This window comes from Lytechinus variegatus, chromosome 12 (genome assembly GCF_018143015.1).
Source record: "Lytechinus variegatus isolate NC3 chromosome 12, Lvar_3.0, whole genome shotgun sequence".
In the NCBI taxonomy this organism is placed as follows: Eukaryota; Metazoa; Echinodermata; class Echinoidea; order Temnopleuroida; family Toxopneustidae; genus Lytechinus; species Lytechinus variegatus.
The window spans coordinates 23925880-23944749 of record NC_054751.1 but is presented as its reverse complement, the minus strand read 5'-3'; positions in this window follow the sequence as shown (position 1 = coordinate 23944749).

Here is an 18870-nt window from a genome sequence, read left to right as displayed (position 1 = left end):
CCTATCTATCTATCTAGCTAGCTAGCTACATATCTACATGTATCTATCTATCTATCTACCTACCTACCTATCTATATATCTATAGTATCTACCTATCTACCTACCTACTTACCTACCTACCTATCTATCTATCGTCTGTCTTATTCCTCATAATTTTTCTTATAAAATACATTTCCTTATCCACCCCATCTCTACGAACTGCTTATGCAATATACCCACAGATTAAAATCGAAAATCTATTAGGACACACTCTTCTACCAAGTAAACATGTACTTATCTTTGTAATGTTATTAGCAACGCATAATCATAATTTACTTTTATTAATTCTGTTGCCTATTTCAAGCGCAATATGGTATACAATTCTAAATTATTATCATTATTATTATTACCACTATTATCATTATTATAATTAGTAGTAGTAGTGGTATTATTATTATTATCATCAGTAGTAGTAGTGGTAGTAGTAGTAGAAGTACTAGTAGTATAGTAGTAGTAGTAATAGTAGTAGTAGTAGTAGTATAGTAGTAGAAGTATAGTAGTAGTAGTAGAAGAAGTAGTAGTAGTAGTAGTAGTGATAGTAGTAGAAGTTGTAGAAGTAGTAGTAGTACTACTAGTAGTAATATTAGTAGTAGTAGTAGTAGTAGTAGTAGTAGTAGTAGTAGTAGTAGTAGTAGTAGTAGTAGTAGTAGTAGTAGTAGTAGTAGTAGTAATAGAAGTAGTAATAGTAGCAGTAGTAATAGTAGTAGTAGTAGAAGTAGTAGTAGTAGTAGTAGTAGTAGTAGTAGTAGTAGTAGTAGTAGTAGTAGTAGTAGTAGCAGTAGTAGCAGCAGTAGTAGTAGTAGCAGCAGTAGTAGTAGTAGTAGTAGTAGTAGTAGTAGTAGTAGTAGTAGTAGTAGTAGTAGTAGTAGTAGTAGTAGTAGTAGTAGTAGTGATAGTTGTAGAAGTTGTAGAAGTAGTAGTAGTAGTAGTAGTAGTAGTAGTAGTAGTAGTAGTAGTAGTAGTAGTAGTAGTAGTAGTAGTAGTAGCAGTAGTAGCAGTAGTAGTAGCAGCAGCAGTAGTAGCAGTAGTAGTAGCATAGTATTCACATAACCGGTATATAACATGCACATCCCTATATACAGCACCGTACATGTGAAAACTTTATATAGCAAAAGTTAGTCATTGTGAACTCAAGATTGAACTTTTCTTTGGTCTGGTTCCCCCAGAATTGCCCCTTACCCCCAAGTCTTAGTCACCCCTTCACCTGCTCCTCTCTCCTAAAAGATTCTAATCTTTGATCTAATGGCTGCTGTATGCGGATTAGGGATACTTTCTTTATATATTATGATTTACTGATATCATTATTTAATGAAGAGATTAGAAGCTCTTGTAAATAGAGCGAAGGCAATTGTTAGGGATTAAAACAGAAAGTGGTAATTTCAATGTTTGAGAATGATATTATATGGGATTGCTAAGACCATCCGTTAGAGCTTCGAAAGTATAACTTGTATTGTATTTATTTTCCTTCGATTAAAAACAATAATATACATATTTACATATGTATATAAATGCATATTTACAATTACAAAGAAAAGTTCAATAAAAAGACGGAGGGATCATACTCTTGATGCTTAAATTCATTGATATTCTCACGTATAGATTAAACGAAAACAGACTTTGTTAGATTTAAATATATGTTGGAGATTTTATTGATGGACTGAAAATCCTACTTTTGCAAGCACACAAAATATTTACATTATATTTTACATTTCTAGTCATTGGATATGATTATTATTATAGGTTTATTACAGTTACATCTGCAGTGGTATAGTAGTAATATCAGTAGTAGCAATAGTAATTATAAAATTAGTAGTTAGTAGTAGTAGTAGCAGCAGCAGAAGCAGCAGCAGCAGTAGTGGAAGTAGTAGTAGTAGTAGTAGTAGTAGTAGTAGTAGTAGTAGTAGTAGTAGTAGTAGTAGTAGTAGTAGTAGTAGTAGTAGTAGTAGTAGTAGTAGTAGTAGTAGTAGTAGTAGTAGGAGTAGTAGTAGGAGTAGGAGTAGTAGTAGTAGTAGTAGTAGTAGTAGTAGTAGTAGTAGTAGTAGTAGTAGTAGTAGTAGTAGTAGTAGTAGTAGTAGAATTAGTAGTAGTAGTAGTAGTAGTAGTAGTAGTAGTAGTAGTAGTAGTAGTAGTAGTAGTAGTAGTAGTAGTAGTAGTATTAGGAGTAGTAGTAGTAGTAGTAGAAGTAGTAGTAGTAGTAGTAGAAGTAGTAGTAGTAGTAGTAGTAGTAGTAGTAGTAGTAGTAGTAGTAGTAGTAGTAGTAGTAGTAGTAGTAGTAGTAGTAGTAGAAGTAGTAGTAGTAGTAGTAGAAGTAGTAGTAGTAGTAGTAGTAGTAGTAGTAGTAGTAGTAGTAGTAGTAGTAGTAGTAGTAGTAGTAGTAGTAGTAGTAGTAGTAGTAATAGTCGTAGTACGGCTATACGAGTTGTATTCAATTGTGTTGGAGATCGTTATCATAGTTAAGCTTATTGTCTGTTCATTTCATTTTTTTTTCATTATTCTTACAATAAATACCAAGCCACATCTTATTCATCTTTCGTAATCCCCAACCCCTCCCTTTCATAGGCACCCCCTCCCGATACCCCTTCCGCTCCTGAACACCCTCTTCATTAGCGCCATTGGTGACCATTACTGACCACTTGCTTCTCTAATGACCAATACTGATGGCTTGAATGAGTTATTTCCGATTGGTCAGTGGATGTACATTCTAGTCTGGCCACTGTCCATGGCCAGCTGTTTGATGGCTGACCATTCTCCTTGGAGTGGGTGTACTTTTAACAAGTCTCTGAGTCAGGCTTTGCATCCAGATAATGTGTCGACATTGTATTAAGCAGGAAGGCCATTTAATGTAGGTGATTATAACGATGTCTTAATTAAATGTCAAACATTATTCATTCCAATATATCATCAAGACAATCATAATATCCAATTGAACATCCTACCCTGAATGTCTCTTGAATAGCAACTAACACAACAACATCATTGTGTTAAAATATTTATAAAAGTAATTATTATGAGTACTAATTGAACACAAAATAAAATAAACTTTTCTAAAGAAGATAAAACGTGTTATTCCACACTAATACGCTAAAAAGTGTCGATCTAATATAAGTCTTTGCATGACTAGCTGATTCCCCCCACAAAAAATACCATTAATGGTCACATCAGAGGTAGCACTCCATAGATACATTAAGTGAACGCAACAATACAAGCCATTTTGATGATTAAAAAATGTAAAAAAATGCCTTCCCAGTGGTCAATGTTACATGTGCTATAAGATACTTTCGAAAAACGGCGAAGCTCCATTAGCCGGACTCAAATAGTGGGTGTCAAGACTGCCCGTAACATCAGGACCTTAAAATATTAACAGAGACACAACCTACGATGGGTGTAAACGGCGCCAGTGCGTATCGTTATATAACGTGTCTTGTGGTTTGGGAAATAACTAATGAAAGTGCATTTGATAGAATCAGCTGGTCTCAGCGAATTTTGGGATTGCCTTTCAACTTAATAATTAAAGAAGGAAATGAAAATGAAAAATAATAAATTGAAATTGAATTTAATTGAACTTATTTCTCTCCTTCTCTCTCACACTCACTTACTCAAAAACGCACAACAACCCTTAAACTCACACACACACACACCCTCTCCCACACCCCACGCACACACATACACACGCCGTCAACAAGAAATTACATCCACAGAACATCGTTTATTTCTCCATTTTATCGCCATTTTATATGCACACCCCCCCCCACACACACACACACACGTCCACACTATTTCTCCTCACTGCACATGCACTCCCACCTCTTTTCAACATGTTTTTATTAATGATTTCATTTATAGATTCAATAAATCTTCATTTTATATCAACAAGAATGTGCAAATATATTTACAAAAACTGAATCAAATAAGAATGGAATGAAATTTCTTAAAAATATACTTTTACATCTGAAAAAAAAATAAACACACACCCTTACACACACACGCACACACATCCCCTCTCCCTCGTTTTTTATCTCTATTTCTTTATCCCTCCCCCATCTCTCTCTCTCTCTCTCTTCATTTCATTTGTTTTGAATACTGTTTTTATTCTGATTCCATGAAGAAATAGTTACACAACATTTTAATTTAACATTTCAAATCACATATACTGTAATACTTTTTATTTCATATTTTCACTTTTTTCACTAACTTGATATAATCATGAATCATATAAATCTTAAAAGAGAACAATGAAATCAGTTATTATTAAAATGTTTGAACAACAATCTCCATGTCCCTCTGTCACTCATTTTCACACACACACACACACACATTCGATGTCTTTCTCTCTACGTCTATCTCCCCGTCTCCTACACCTACACATAGACCTATATCCACAACCACCCACACACATTGACAAAGAGTAAGTTTCTCTCTCTTCCTCCTCCACCACTACTAACTCTCTCTCTTTCTCTTTCTCTTTTCGTCTTTTGCTTTCCGCTGTCTGTCTTCTTTGCATCCTTTATAACAAAAATTTCGATGTATTTTTTCGATGCATATCACAAGAACTCTGACAGAACTCATATTATATTCACGGGCCATGGTTAATCACATTAGATTTTGAGAGCTAAGAATCCCTTTGTAACCATCCAACCTTTTAAATCATCATAGTAACGCTTTTTTTATTGGTTGTATATATGTTACAGTTACTAAAACAATAAATCATGTTTGGAAAGAATAAAATTGGCGCCAACAATGAGTTGTGAATATCGTCTGTTAAAGAGCACTCATGTTTCAATTTTTCGTTTTATATTTTGAGAGATAAAAAGAGAGGTTTAAGTGAGCATCTTTCCTCCGATAACTAGAATGTACTATGATGCAAGTGTGAGGTTAAATGCTGTTTCCTAATTAAAAACCAATTTCCCCAAGTACTTATACATGTCATAATTACAATTATGAAATATAATTGTTAGATTAAATACGTGGAAATATCATTCAACTGCGGAAGCATTTTTCATTGAGAGAAAAAAAAAACAATGAGAGCACGGGAAAACCAATTCTGACGCCATTTGCCGTCTGCTGAAAGTTATCGTTAATGTTTCAGGAGTTAACTTTATCATGCTACTAAATCAGCGATGAAAATAGCGATTACCCTTTTCCTATTTATCATCTTATCATCCTACTATGAAAATCATCACAGTATAAATTGATCAATTACCCCCAACTTTCCATTCGGGAATCTACAACAACGCGTAAGGTTACGTATCTATGTCTTGATAATTGATGACCGATTTTCAGAAACGATGAAATTATTAGCAGAAATTAAACAGTGACAAATTTCTGTCAAAAGCACTTATGGGAGATAAAAATGGGAATGCCGCTCAGTGTCTAATCTAAACCCTCATCTAATTAATTAAAACAAGTGTCAGCGATGACTAAGGGGATTTAGCTTCCCTTCTCTCTTTTCGTTTGATAGTCCCCGTTGACATACTACAAGATATGTTGCTATGTTTATAAGGCGAGGAAATGTGGCTAATTAATGCTGTGCCTTTTGCAGCACGCATTATTTGACAACTGGCAACCTATCTTGTGTAGGGTTAGGCCAGGATTAAGCCCGGGTGCTTAGCGCGGAGACTCCGGGACCGCGCCGTGCGGACTTATCCTTTAAAACCCTCTCTCTTTTCTTAACAATTATAGTTAGAACGAAGCTAGGGAATTAGAAAATATAGAAACTGTGTCAGCTTGAAATTAAAGGGCAACGCGATTTGATATATGCGATCACTTATTTTCATATGATTCGATTCGAAATCGTACGCAACCATCTTTTGAATACAAATGGTTCTTTTGCTAACAAGTTGTTTAATCTTCCAATGAATCATGAGAATATAAATAAATGAACATTTAGATAATAACATTTAGACATATATATTTATAAATATAGATTTATGCCCATGAGAAAGAATGTAATGCTATTAAGTAGCACTATTGAGTTGCTATGTACATGTATAATAAAAATGGGATTTTCTATGGGAAACTTTTGAATGATCTCAAAAAAAGAAATTCGTCATACTTTATCAAAACTGACAAAATTATATTCAAAATACTAGCCTCAGTACACATAGGGGTAGTCGTTATGAACAGTCGGAATATATTTATATACACATATGTATATTTTTCAAATCAAGACCAAAACACAGTGGAGCCTTTAAGGCTGCGATAAACTTGCTTTGGCGACATAGATCATACCTTCCTATGAGCTCTGCATTAACCAGTTATTAACAGGTGCTTGTATTAATTAATCACCCGAATCCTTCGAGGGATGCTTTTTACAAGGCGATGATTGCTGCTTATAATGAGACAAATAAATAACAGGATGAGAGGAACAGAAAATGTTAAATGCGATAAGTTTCCATCTTTTTATACTCTTCACATCATCACGAACAGTGAAGAATTTAAGAAGTCTTTCGGGTTTTTAGAGGGAATTGGCTTCAGAGCCGCTGCGATCTAGTAGATGAGATTGGTAAATCAATAGTTTCCGCCTATTTGAGCGCTGATTTGGGCTTGGAAATCAGTAGGGATTGGAAAATAAGACGTGAAGTATCCAACAGACATGTGCATAAAACAACAAGATTTTAAAAAATAGTTTATTTTCTTTTGTTATCATTCACATTTTGAATGTAAAACAACGGGGCAAAAACATAAATTCATACACTGATTAAATGTAAAAATCGTATAATTATCTCTTCATTTTTATTCATTCATCTGACGACTTCTACCCCCCCCCATCTTAATAGGCTTAATAGGTAATTTCGTATTTGCCACTTCTAGTAAAAAAAAAAGTAGGTATAATTACACGAATTGTGATTATACATGTAACTCTTATTGGACCCCAACAAAAATGATAATAGAAGACGGGACATTATTTGTGGTCACAATAGCTATAGTCGCAGAAGTAAAAGTAGCAGCAGCAACAGTATAAGTAAAAGTCATGATAGTGATGGAGGTACTGATACTAAAATAGTAGCATTTTTTAGTATAATAACAATAATTATTATAATTATAGTAGTAGTAGAAGTAGTAGTAGTAGTAGTAGTAGTAGTAGTAGTAGTAGTAGTAGTAGTAGTAGTAGTAGTAGTAGTAGTAGTAGTAGTAGTATAGTAGTAGTAGGAGGAGGAGCAGTAGTTGTTGAAGCAGTAGTAGTGCTATAATTGTAGTAGTAGTAGTAGTAGTAGTAGTAGTGGTGGTGGTAATTGTAGTAGTAGTAGTAGTAGTAGTAGTAGTAGTAGTAGAAGTAAAAGTAGAAGTAGTAGTAGTAGTAGTAGCGGTAGCAGTAGTAGTAGTAGTAGTAGTAGTAGTAGTAGTACTATTGGTAGTAGTAGTAGTAGTAGTAGTAGTAGGAGGAGGAGGAGCAGTAGTTGTTGAAGCAGTAGTAGTGCTATAATTGTAGTAGTAGTAGTAGTAGTAGTAGTGGTGGTGGTAATTGTAGTAGTAGTAGTAGTAGTAGTAGTAGTAGTAGTAGTAGTAGTAGTAGTAGTAGTAGTAGTAGAAGTAGTAGAAGTAGAAGTAGTAGTAGTAGTAGTAGCGGTAGCAGTAGTAGTAGTAGTAGTAGTAGTAGTAGTAGTAGTAGTAGTAGTAGTAGTAGTAGTAGTAGTAGTAGTAGTAGTAGTAGTAGTACTATAGCAATGGTAGTAGTAGTAGTAGTAGAAGTAGAAGTAGTAGTAGTAGTAGTAGCGGTAGCAGTAGTAGTAGTAGTAGTAGTAGTAGTAGTAGTAGTAGTAGTAGTAGTAGTAGTAGTAGTAGTAGTAGTAGTAGTAGTTTAGTAGTAGTAGTAGTAGTAGTAGTAGTAGTAGTAGTAGTAGTAGTAGTAGTAGTAGTAGTAGTAGTAGTAGTAGTAGTAGTAGCAATAGTAGTATATTTAGAGTTAGATTTATTTGTTTTTCTTCAGCAAAATACAAATATATTACAAGATCAAATATTTACAGATTTAAAAAATTAAACAAGCAAGCATAAAAGTGCAAAAATAAACGCGTTATTTAGTAATTAAATCAGTGACTGAAAATTGAAAAAAAACGTAGCAATTGAACTGGAACCAATCTCACTAAGCTTAGACAAGCATTAAAGGGGAATGAAACCTTTGGAATAAGTAGGCTTGTGTCGAAACAGAAAAATCAAATAAACAAAACAACGAAAGTTTGAGAAAAATCGGACAAACAATGATAAAGTTATGAGCATTTGAATATTGCAATCACTAATGCTATTTGGAGATCCTCCCATTTGCAATGTGACAATGATGTGTGATGTCACATGTGAACAACTTTCCCTTTGATGGACTATAAAATGCCCCCAAATTGTTTCTTTTTTACTTTTTCTGATGGTGATACAAACTCTTTATCCATGATGTATTCTTTAAAAAGCTGTATTACATGCCCTCCCATAGAAAGAACACTACTGATAGATGTGATAAAAGAGGCAATTTGAGTGAAATATATACTAGAGTAATGGGGAGAGGTGTTCACAATTGACATCACACATCTTTGTCACATTGCCAATTTGAGGATCTCCATAGCATTAGTGATCGCAATATTCAAATGCCCATAACCTTCTCATTATTTGTCTGATTTTTCTCAAAATTTTGTTGATCTGTTTCTTTGATTTTTCTGTTCTCACACAAGCTATCTTGTTCTAAAGGTTTCATTCTCCTTTAAGTTACAAAACGGAGAAGGCTTACTTCAAAAACAAATACGATGCTTGTATAGGAGGCAAACCCTCGTGACTTAGATTCAACTTGTGAACGGTAAAAGAATCTTGTGTGCAATAATTAAAGGGGTATAAATTAGGTAGGGGGTAGAGGGAATAAGGCACGAGAAATAGAGAACAAAAGTGATATCAAGGGGGAGGGGAAGAGGGATGTAATTGAAAAATAGTAACACCAGTTATCGTCGTTGTTACCATCGCATTCTGGAAATTTTTATAAAATGAAGTATTTCTAAGAAATAACTTATGTTCTCTTGAATAACCGAGGTTTTCCAGAGGGAGATACAGACCGTTAGTAATCAAGCAATCGTCACAATGTTTCTAGTTGTCTGGTTGTATGCAGCTTAATCTTTTATGTGAGAGGCAAACTGAAGTTAATTTTAAATTTCCCCTCATCGAGGACGAGATACCTTTGAACAGCTTCCTTTGTTGACTAATTCAGTCTCACCTTCTTGCTTAGTTCCAGGGGCGTAGCAAGGAAAGTTCTTTAAAGTGTACATACTTGAGGGTTCACAAAGTGTGTATTAACATGAATACAGTCTCGGAAGAACACAGATGTTTAACATGAGTATAGTCATTAGGAGGGATTGATATGAAGTTGAGTATACGGGGAAAACGAGACCAGCTATAGGGGGAGTGGTTATGGGATCGTGGTGGGGACGGAATGTATTCAATGACACTCCGTTGAATCATGGGCCTAGAGTAGTGGGTCCATGGCTGAATGGAGAGGCAGAAAGACCAGAGAAGAATAGTGCCAGGGAGAAAGAAAGAGGAGGAAAGGCGCGAAATCCCAAGACGACTAGGTCTAATTAATGCATTTGGGAATGTTCAGTTGGTTCTAACGTTAAATCGGATACGTAAAGAACAGAACCACTGACAAGGTCCTCACATGGTATCCAGGGTCGTTTCATAGAGCTGTATGTGAGTTGCGAATTTCTTTCCGCACGACTGGCGACCTCGACCTTTGCTGATGTTAAATGATACAAGAATGTTTTATAAGCAGACGCTTTCTGGAACGTTTGAGCGTCTATTGAAAACGCCCGTCAAAACGCAATGAACAGAATATAGGTCATTGTCGAAAGTTGGTGGACCGGGACAGCATATCGTCTAAAGATTCAGACCGGACGAAAAATTGCAAAAATGTCGGGGTTTTTTTCTTCAGAGTCCAGGACGACACAGCTGTTTTGATTCACCGATTTTCCACAAAGGCTACTTCGTTATGAAATACTTTTGACAAAAGATTATTTAAAGATTATAATTTTTGCATATTTCGAATATTAAGTTTCTAAAGTGTCTATGAGCAAAGTTTGGTGAAAATGACATGGATTTCACTTTAAGTGTGGAACGTCCTTAAATGGGTCAAAATCAGCGTACGTGTCCAATCATTTAGGTCATCGCATGGGGTCAGATGTGTGACTTTGCAACGTCTTTGAAAATGGATTCACATAAGATAAGTTGCGTAATATAGGTCCAGACTTTAGGACAGAGCTCACCTTGGGTCATATAATAACATGTGTCCATATGTGTAATATCAATCTTCAACATCAATGAATGGGCCTCTCTCCCGTCAGTAGAGAGTTTCGAATTTACTACGGAGCTTCTCTCTACAACGCACCAATTCCTTTAAAAATGCAATGTCAATTCACAATGGAGAGCTAAGAGGCTTTTGTCGAAAATTGGTCGACTGGGGACAGCAGCGTATTTTCTTGGCTCTGGATAACGACATATTTGCCGTTGTTCGTCCGGTGCAAATCTTCGGATGATCTGCTATCCCGGTCCACCAACTTCCGACAACAGCCTCACAGGCCTCCATTGTGATTCGACTTGCATTTCAAAAGGAATTCGTGCGTTGTAGAGAGTTGCTCCGTAGTATATGCGAAATCTTTCTAATATCTGTATCGTGACTGCTTCATTTTTTTTAAAAGATACATTCTTAGATTATATCAATGGTCAGGTTTGAGAAAGGGATGAGATATGTATAATAGGTCCATTTGTGAAACTGATTTGACATGAGGTCAGATATGCTACTTGGGCCAAATCTGAGATTGACCGTTACTAGGACTATATAGTGAGACGAATAAATATACAACGTTAACTCTATTTCTGACAGCACGGTCAGTTGGCTTACACAGGGTCAGATGTATGGGAATCCTATCTTCGCGGAAAATGGAATCTTTGTGGGATATGTTCCAGGGTTTGAGAGGTCATAACTGATTATCATACACATATGACAGTTTCTTGTTCAGAACCCGTCATATATGTATGATAATCGGTTCTGAACAAGAAACCGTCTTTAGTCGGTCCACAGCTCTTTCATGAATATCAATTGCATAATAATTTACCATTCTCTTAACTAAACGTCCCTAACATGCCTGATTTAAGCCAGGTATTTCCAACTACCTATTCAACTATTACGGATAGACCTCGTGATATGAGCGAATTGGCTTAAGCAAACGAGGTCATCAGCTATCCTATTCCCTTCCTTCTTCCCCATCTTTTTTTCTTAATCACTCCACTTAATTTCAGCCTTGTTGATACGACTCTACATATGTTTCGGTCTCTTGCAAGTGTTACTACACAGGAAATGTGTAATTGTTCCTAAAGTAAACGCTCTCAGTGTTTTCCCGACCTACCTCTCCTTTGAGAGTTGGTTCCCTAACAGCACCTCCATGCCAGGTTTTTAATCGGTGCACACGGCCGTCCGGAAATGCTGCTAATTGGAATAATTGGAATATTGACTTGTTGAACGCTGCCACTGACTAATCAGGCAACTGACGAGAAAATTGGCGACAACAAGACGCCGCGATGCGTTAGCCGCAGCAGTTAAATCGGGGACTAACACGCACCTTATGCAGCCGTATTGTGCCCCTAACCACCTTGTTAGCCTAGGCTTTACTGTTTTGCCATCACAGACAGTTAATACTGGCACACAGGTGACTCTCTTTCACTACATCTCCATTAGATAGTATAAGCCGGAGAGGTTGCGCACCACTCTCGAGTTGAGTGGCGCCATATTAGACAAAGCAGTGCAAACGTCCTCTGACTACTTGTACTTTGATAACTTGCAGACCATATGCTTATAAGCAGATAATCCAATTCAAATTCGTTACCGGATTAATATAGTTGATTTAGAAGGTATTATCGAGGTATCATCTTCATTCAATCGAATTGAATGCTACAGTCAGAAGGACAATGGGGATATATCAAAGCCCCTATTTCTAAACATTTCGGGTTATTTCATATCTTATGAAGACATAATCTTGATAAGAATTTTTAATAGAAAGTTAGAACTTAAAGAGGAAAGATGTCTAGATTTTTAGACACTCAACTAGATTGCGTTTTGCCACATCTCATAATTATGAAACTCAGAAAGTCATCTAAATTCCACAAGAAATCGACTAGAAGTATTCGGGGGCTATACTATCCAAGCACATCGTACTGCAACAAGCTCGAAGAGATTTTAAATGGACGGAAAAGTAAAACATTTCCTAAAAAATATATTTATTTTTAATCTTAACCTAATTCCTAATCTGATAGCTCTTAAAATGAAAAATGCACCAATTGGCAACACATCATAAACTTTAATGTTAATAAAAAATTATTTTGCCACACTAAAAGTTGCCACATCGAAAAGTTACCTGATTGCAATCTAATCTCTTATGTATACACAAGTCCACGCAGCGGCCCTGTCTTCTGCTTTAACCCATACAAACTACCCTGACATGCCATCTGTTTCCTTTTGCCCCCACCCCTCCCCTTACCATCTTTATTACTAGAACGCTTAAAGCTGTCCTACCTCTAAAACATGCTCCAAGCAGGGACGATTCCATGCTCAGACGTCACCAAACATCTAAGCAACACTATCCTGACTACACAATGTTTGACACCATACTCTGCCCATCTCTACCTTATTATTTGTACCATGTCTTGTCCCCATCTTCTTCTGTTATTATTCTACACCGTCCTGTCTTTACTACTATACAGTTCTTACGCCCTACTCTGAAACTCTCTGGCATCTTCTACCCTGCCCCAACTAAGCATTCTTGACGTCCTACTCATCCCCTCTCTGCATCTCCTTACTCCTATATATTCTGATAGTTCTGCATCTAAAACCATGCTGCTTTGCTATTTCGTCACCCTATACCAGTACCCTTCGATTGAAAGTCCTGGTCTGCCGATGCCGACTCATCATGCAACCTGTTCGTGCTTAACAATTGGCATTTGACGTAGATACATTGTCTAGTTTGTGGATTGTAGCAGGCACATCGGTTTGAGTGTCGGTGCCAAGTCATAGGATGTAATCAGAACAATTGTTGCCCTGTTTGGTTGATAATTCGCGGCAAAACAAGGAAATCATAGCCGGATCTGTCAGCTTAGTAAAGTGCTCATTGACGCTGAGTATTGGGATGATGTTCGTAGCTCACGGAATCCCTCTATCAACCTTCACCGCAACAAGTGCTGAACTCGCGCCCAATTTAGAACTGTAGGAAATCATTAGGATAATTAGTGTCAAGTATTCGACAACATCTCCACACGGGCAGATTAGAAAATTAAACAAGAGCATTATTAAGAAGAAGATAAATTCTTTACCCCTAAAATAAAAAGGACAGATTTGAATGCTCTAAATGTGTTATGTGAAATTATCCCTCTACATGTCGTACGTAACAGCTAAGACTAGACGATGCTACTGATATTAATGAAAACAATACTGGTTGCCTGACCTGACAACGAGGGTAACGTGTGTATGGCACGTATGGTGACAATGGCATTGAAAGTCAGTGGTGTGGCTACTGGGAGATGTGCGGGTGCCACGCCCCTCCCCATTTCAAACTTTTCCAGAGAATTTACAAAAACTGTGAGCAGAAAAGGGGAACGGCAAGAAAAAAGAAGTGAAAAAGTGAAGGAAAAATTGAAATGGAACAGAAAAGGAAAGAAACCTAAGAAAGGTGAAAGAAAGGAGAAAAAGTACACAGAGTGGAAAGGCCCGATCCAAGGCAAAGAGTCGCTTATCCCGTGCCGCTCTTAAAGGGGAATCCAACCCAAATAAAAACTTGTTTTTATAAGGAAAAGAAAAATCAGACAAGTTGATAGGTGAAAGTTTGAACAATATTGGACAAACAAAAAGAGAGATATGAATTTTTAAAAGTTGTAAATATTGGTAATCACTATACCCATGGAGACTTCAAATTGGCCGCATATGGGATGTCATAGTAATGTAAGGCAAGGACTACTCTTCCATGTACTCCAATACATATTATGGCTAAAATGTCATTTTCCCAAAAAGTTTTATTTCAAATTATATTTTTCTTTCATGAGGACATAAAACAATATATTATATGGGTTATATTTAGATTACTGCCCCAGGGGAATGGGTACTTAGGAGAAAACCACAAATCCCTGATAATAAAGTACATGGCCTATGGGAAAGTTGTCCTTGCCCCTTGTCATAATTTACTTACCCAGTTGCCAATTTGAAATCTACATAGTATTAGTGATCTCAATTTTAAAGCAGCTATAACTTTCTTATTGCTTGTCCAATTTCTTTCAAACTTTCACCATTCTGTTTAATTTATTTTTCTCCTTCCCAACACAACATTTTATGGCCAAGGCTGGATTGCCCTTTAAGTTCCCAGTGGGACGGTTCATCGATATTGCAAAGTTGTCATTGCGAATATTTTTTTTCTTTTTTCCTCTTTTCTTGTCTCTTTAACTTACTTTCATCTATCTTCATTCATGTTGTCATCTTTCTTCTTTTCTTTCATTAATTTCTTTTCTTTGTCCTTTGTCCACTCTCCTATTTCGCTCTTTCCCAAACCCTTTAACAAATTGTCCGACATATAAATTTATAGAATGAAAGAAAACCTCTTACCTGCGTTCATTCGCTGAGGGTCAGAATTTGGGGAAGATAAATATTAATAATAAGACATTGATAATGCGCAAACATATCCACCCTATTAGGAGTGCTCAAGGCGCTTACAATAAATATGATCTGAGATGTATAAATATCGATATCTCATGGGGTAAATGAAATACAATGATAAAAATGTTGAAATGATAATATCACCTTACTGGATGATTTCAGAAGGCAGACAATTATGTAATTTAAGTGATGAGTTTTCACAAGGCTTCTATTAGTGAGGTGATGTAATATGTTCTCGGTACATGTTTATTTTTGAAAGGCATAGTCCACGCCACAAGACGTTGAGTAGCATAAACTGAGAGTAATCAACTAGCATAACGGTGAAAATTTCATCGACATCAGATTTTGAATATGGAAAGTCCTAACATAAAGTTCAATTTAATTTACCTAAACAGTTAAATGCACAGCCTGTTCGGTAGGCATATTATCAAAGAACGGACGAGGTGGCCCACTCACTATTTCTTTTACATTTCATGTATTATAATGGGAAACAAGATGCCACTGTGTAACAATCAGTTTTATAATGGATATTGATTCAATGAAGAGCTTTCTCATTGCCATATCTGCAAAAAATAAAGCATTATATAATTAATATAATAGAATAAAAAGAATACAAAAGCGATTGATTGTGTGGCAACATCGGCTCTCCCATTTGCGTACCATCCTTGTTACGCATAATTACGCATAATATTGTTTGTTGGAGGTCCGTGGTGAAAATAAGCGAGATTTTAAAAAGTAATACATTTTTCCTCCCACCAATTACCTCCATCATGTCCAGGCTCAGAATTTAATACATTTTTCAGCATTATGCTCGTCTGATTTATATATAATTTTAAGTAAACTTTCTGTAAAGGTGGACTTGACCTTTAGCGAACTTTTCCTTCTCTTTTCTAAGAAAAAAATTCTTTGAAGGCTTTGTTTAATTAAATTTCCCTCACTGAAAACCTTGATTATTTATTCTTCAAACACTTCAAGGAAAAGTTTCTTGTTGATATCAAACTTGTAACTCTGCAATCATTTAAAGCGAGTGAATTAAGTTGGCCCAGTCGGTAAAGAGTCGACCTGTCGTACCAAAGGTCGTGGGTTTGAGTCCACCCCGGGCGGATGACTGAAGTCTGCGTTGTGTGTAAACGTCTCTCCCCTATTCCATAGATGCAGGCTATGTTACAGTGGAAAACACTCCGTCTCACGGATAGGACGTTAAATGGGGGCCTTTGCACGTTGAAAACCCAATGCACTATTCATATAAGAGTAGAGGGAACCAACGCACAGTGGGCCAGGGCGAGACAAAAGTGCGCCAAAAGTCATTTTGGGCGATTTTAGATTTTTAATTTTTGTCATGCCCAGCTGAAAGACAATACTTTGACATGTTTGAAGAATATTTCAGCAAAATATTTCATTCCGGAATTTGCATAAAGGTTGTTAATTTCCTCCCTAAAATCGTAAAATGTTAAATTCTGCGAAATGTCGCGTATATGACATCCTAGTTGAAAAACAGGCCATTTCACAGGAGGTTTTTCATGTAGGAATCTGAAATGGCTCCCACATAATCCTGATATATTCTTTTTTCGTGTGAAAGGGTTCAAAGAAGATAAAAGACACATTTTAAGAGGTTTATAGGATGATTTTTCCTCGAAATAGGCTGAAAAATCCATTTTTTTTGCATTTACAATAGAATAGTTTAGATTTCCGTGGATTTCCGTCTAAATTCTATAAACATCATTTTTCCTGATGTCTAAGCTTTAAGTCGATACCAAATTTAGCTGCCCGTATTTGCCCGTTTTTATATTAGAGCCGATTTAACTTGACACAACACACCAAAAACCTGTTCAAAAACGACCATTTTTATACCGCGCAGTCATCTTTAGCGAACCGCATGGGGGTACATTGCCGTTCGCTTTTGCGCGGCGAGGACGATTCCCTTTCCATTCCATGAAAGTGACATGAATTCCGGGCTTAATTTAAACAAAATAAATGTTGCTAAAGCAAATAAGGGCTATACCCACAACTCTTCCAGGGAAAAAACTTACTTGTAGAATAATTTCATCCCAAAACCCTCGTAATAGTGATACATTCGTGGTGTTATATACTCTGCGTTTTACACAAGTCAACACAGCTTGACAAAGCACGGTTAATATTTTTCGCATTTTTAATTTTTTTTTTATAAATGTTATCAATAATCATTTTGATGCAATAAAAATTATTTTCTTCATCTCTTAAAACACTTTTTAGGCATAAACTAACATTCACTCTGGCCAGCTTTAAAGTCGCACATAACACAAAGTTTATATACTACACTATATAATTTGTGTTTTCACAGATACTTCAAGTAGCCAATCAAAATTTGGTATCAAGGTGACGTCATATCAGCTTTAAATTATGTTCAGTCGATTCTACGCCCAAAATTACCCATAATCAACATGTTAAAGTAAAAATCTAACACGGAATATAATTTTAGCGCACTTTCAACCCATTCTGGCCCACTGTGCAACCATGGAGCTAACAGAGAGTGCAACGGTGTGTAGTGGTCCACCTGCACTCCCCAAATCAAGTAATCGGGAGGAGAGACCTGTGGGTCATAGTGATTCAGTTCGCTTTTCACCTCACAGATGACGCCAAACAAATACTACTACTAATAATAACAACAACAACAACAATAATGATAATAATAGTAGTAATGATAACAATAATATTAATGATAATGATGATTATGATCAAAACAAAATTAGACCGAGGAATTCAGTGAGCAATATTCATACAAGGGCAAGAAATGGTGGGGAGGGGTAAGAGAGGGGTGCAAGATATTACCCTTCACCTGTCTAAATGATCTTTAACAGTGAATCATGAGTCACAATGAAAGTATGACAGAAGAGTAGCTGACTAAATTGATGTAATTTCCCCTGAGCCAGATAAGTCGTTATATTTTCTCCAATTCATATACGACGCACTCTTCATGATCAAAGAAAACACTGTCATCCTAAGGCCTGATCATACCGATACACCATACAAACAGTAATCAATCCCTGACAATAAGTTCATTCTAATGAGAAAAAAAAGAGTTTTGCTGAATATCGCAAACTGGTTATGTACCTTGAGGGTATTTTACAAATAAGATAGCCGATGGTACCATATACTAACTGTTCCTTTTGTATTTATTTAATTGAAATTTCAGTGTGACTTTCTTCTTCTATTAAATATGGCTTAACTCCTAATGGGCCATTAAAGTAAAATCAGCACAATTACAAGTTTAATGTTATTTACTGATGGGATTCTTTTGTGTGTTTGTGAACAGATCTCCGAGAATAGATTTAGAAATGATTTTTTTCGTTAGTTAATGCCTCTAATCAATAAATTATTGATTATCATCCACACATATGTGAATGTGCAGTTTACGATCAAGTTCATCTTAACAAGTTGATTTGATTAGATAGAGATAAATAATTATTAGTTTGTGGAAGAGCCGTGGTCTAGTGGTTCTGACTCTCGCCTTGTAAACAGAGGGTCATGTGTTCGAATCCTACCGCGGTCTAGCGTCCTTTGGTAAGGCGTTAATCCACACTTTGCCCTCTCGACCCAGGTGCTAAATGGGTACCCGGTAGGATGCGAAAGATATTGTATGTTTGATTTTGCCAGGGCCATAATGTGGCTGCGACGAATGCAAGGAATGCTCCCCAGGGAGTGGAAATTGTGCAATTTTCGTGCTTGATTGAAATGAATCCAATGACCGAGGTAATAATATGCTATAACGCGCTTTGGGCCATTCTGGGAAAGCGCTTTATAAAAATTGGCTATCATTATTTTGCTTATTTTCACAAAACAGTGATATACTCATCATCTGCTATACAGTGTAGAAATTACGGTGCTGATGACGTCACGCATTCACAATCGAAAATTACATGAATTATTAATTCGTTGATAAAGAAACTCTTATTGGCTTGATGAATAGTTGTAACAATAATGGTTGCACTAGTTCTATAATGACGAATTACAAAAAAGAAATTAATGTGTGACATCCATCGGCTCCCTTCTTCACACATTCACAATATCCATGGTAAACTTTTTCTTATTTTACCTCCCATTTCGATATTAATTTCAATGTTTAGCTTGATTGATTTTTTCCTCTCCGCTCTCACCACAACTTTTCGTTAGAGGTAAACTTTGCCTTTAAAACCCGA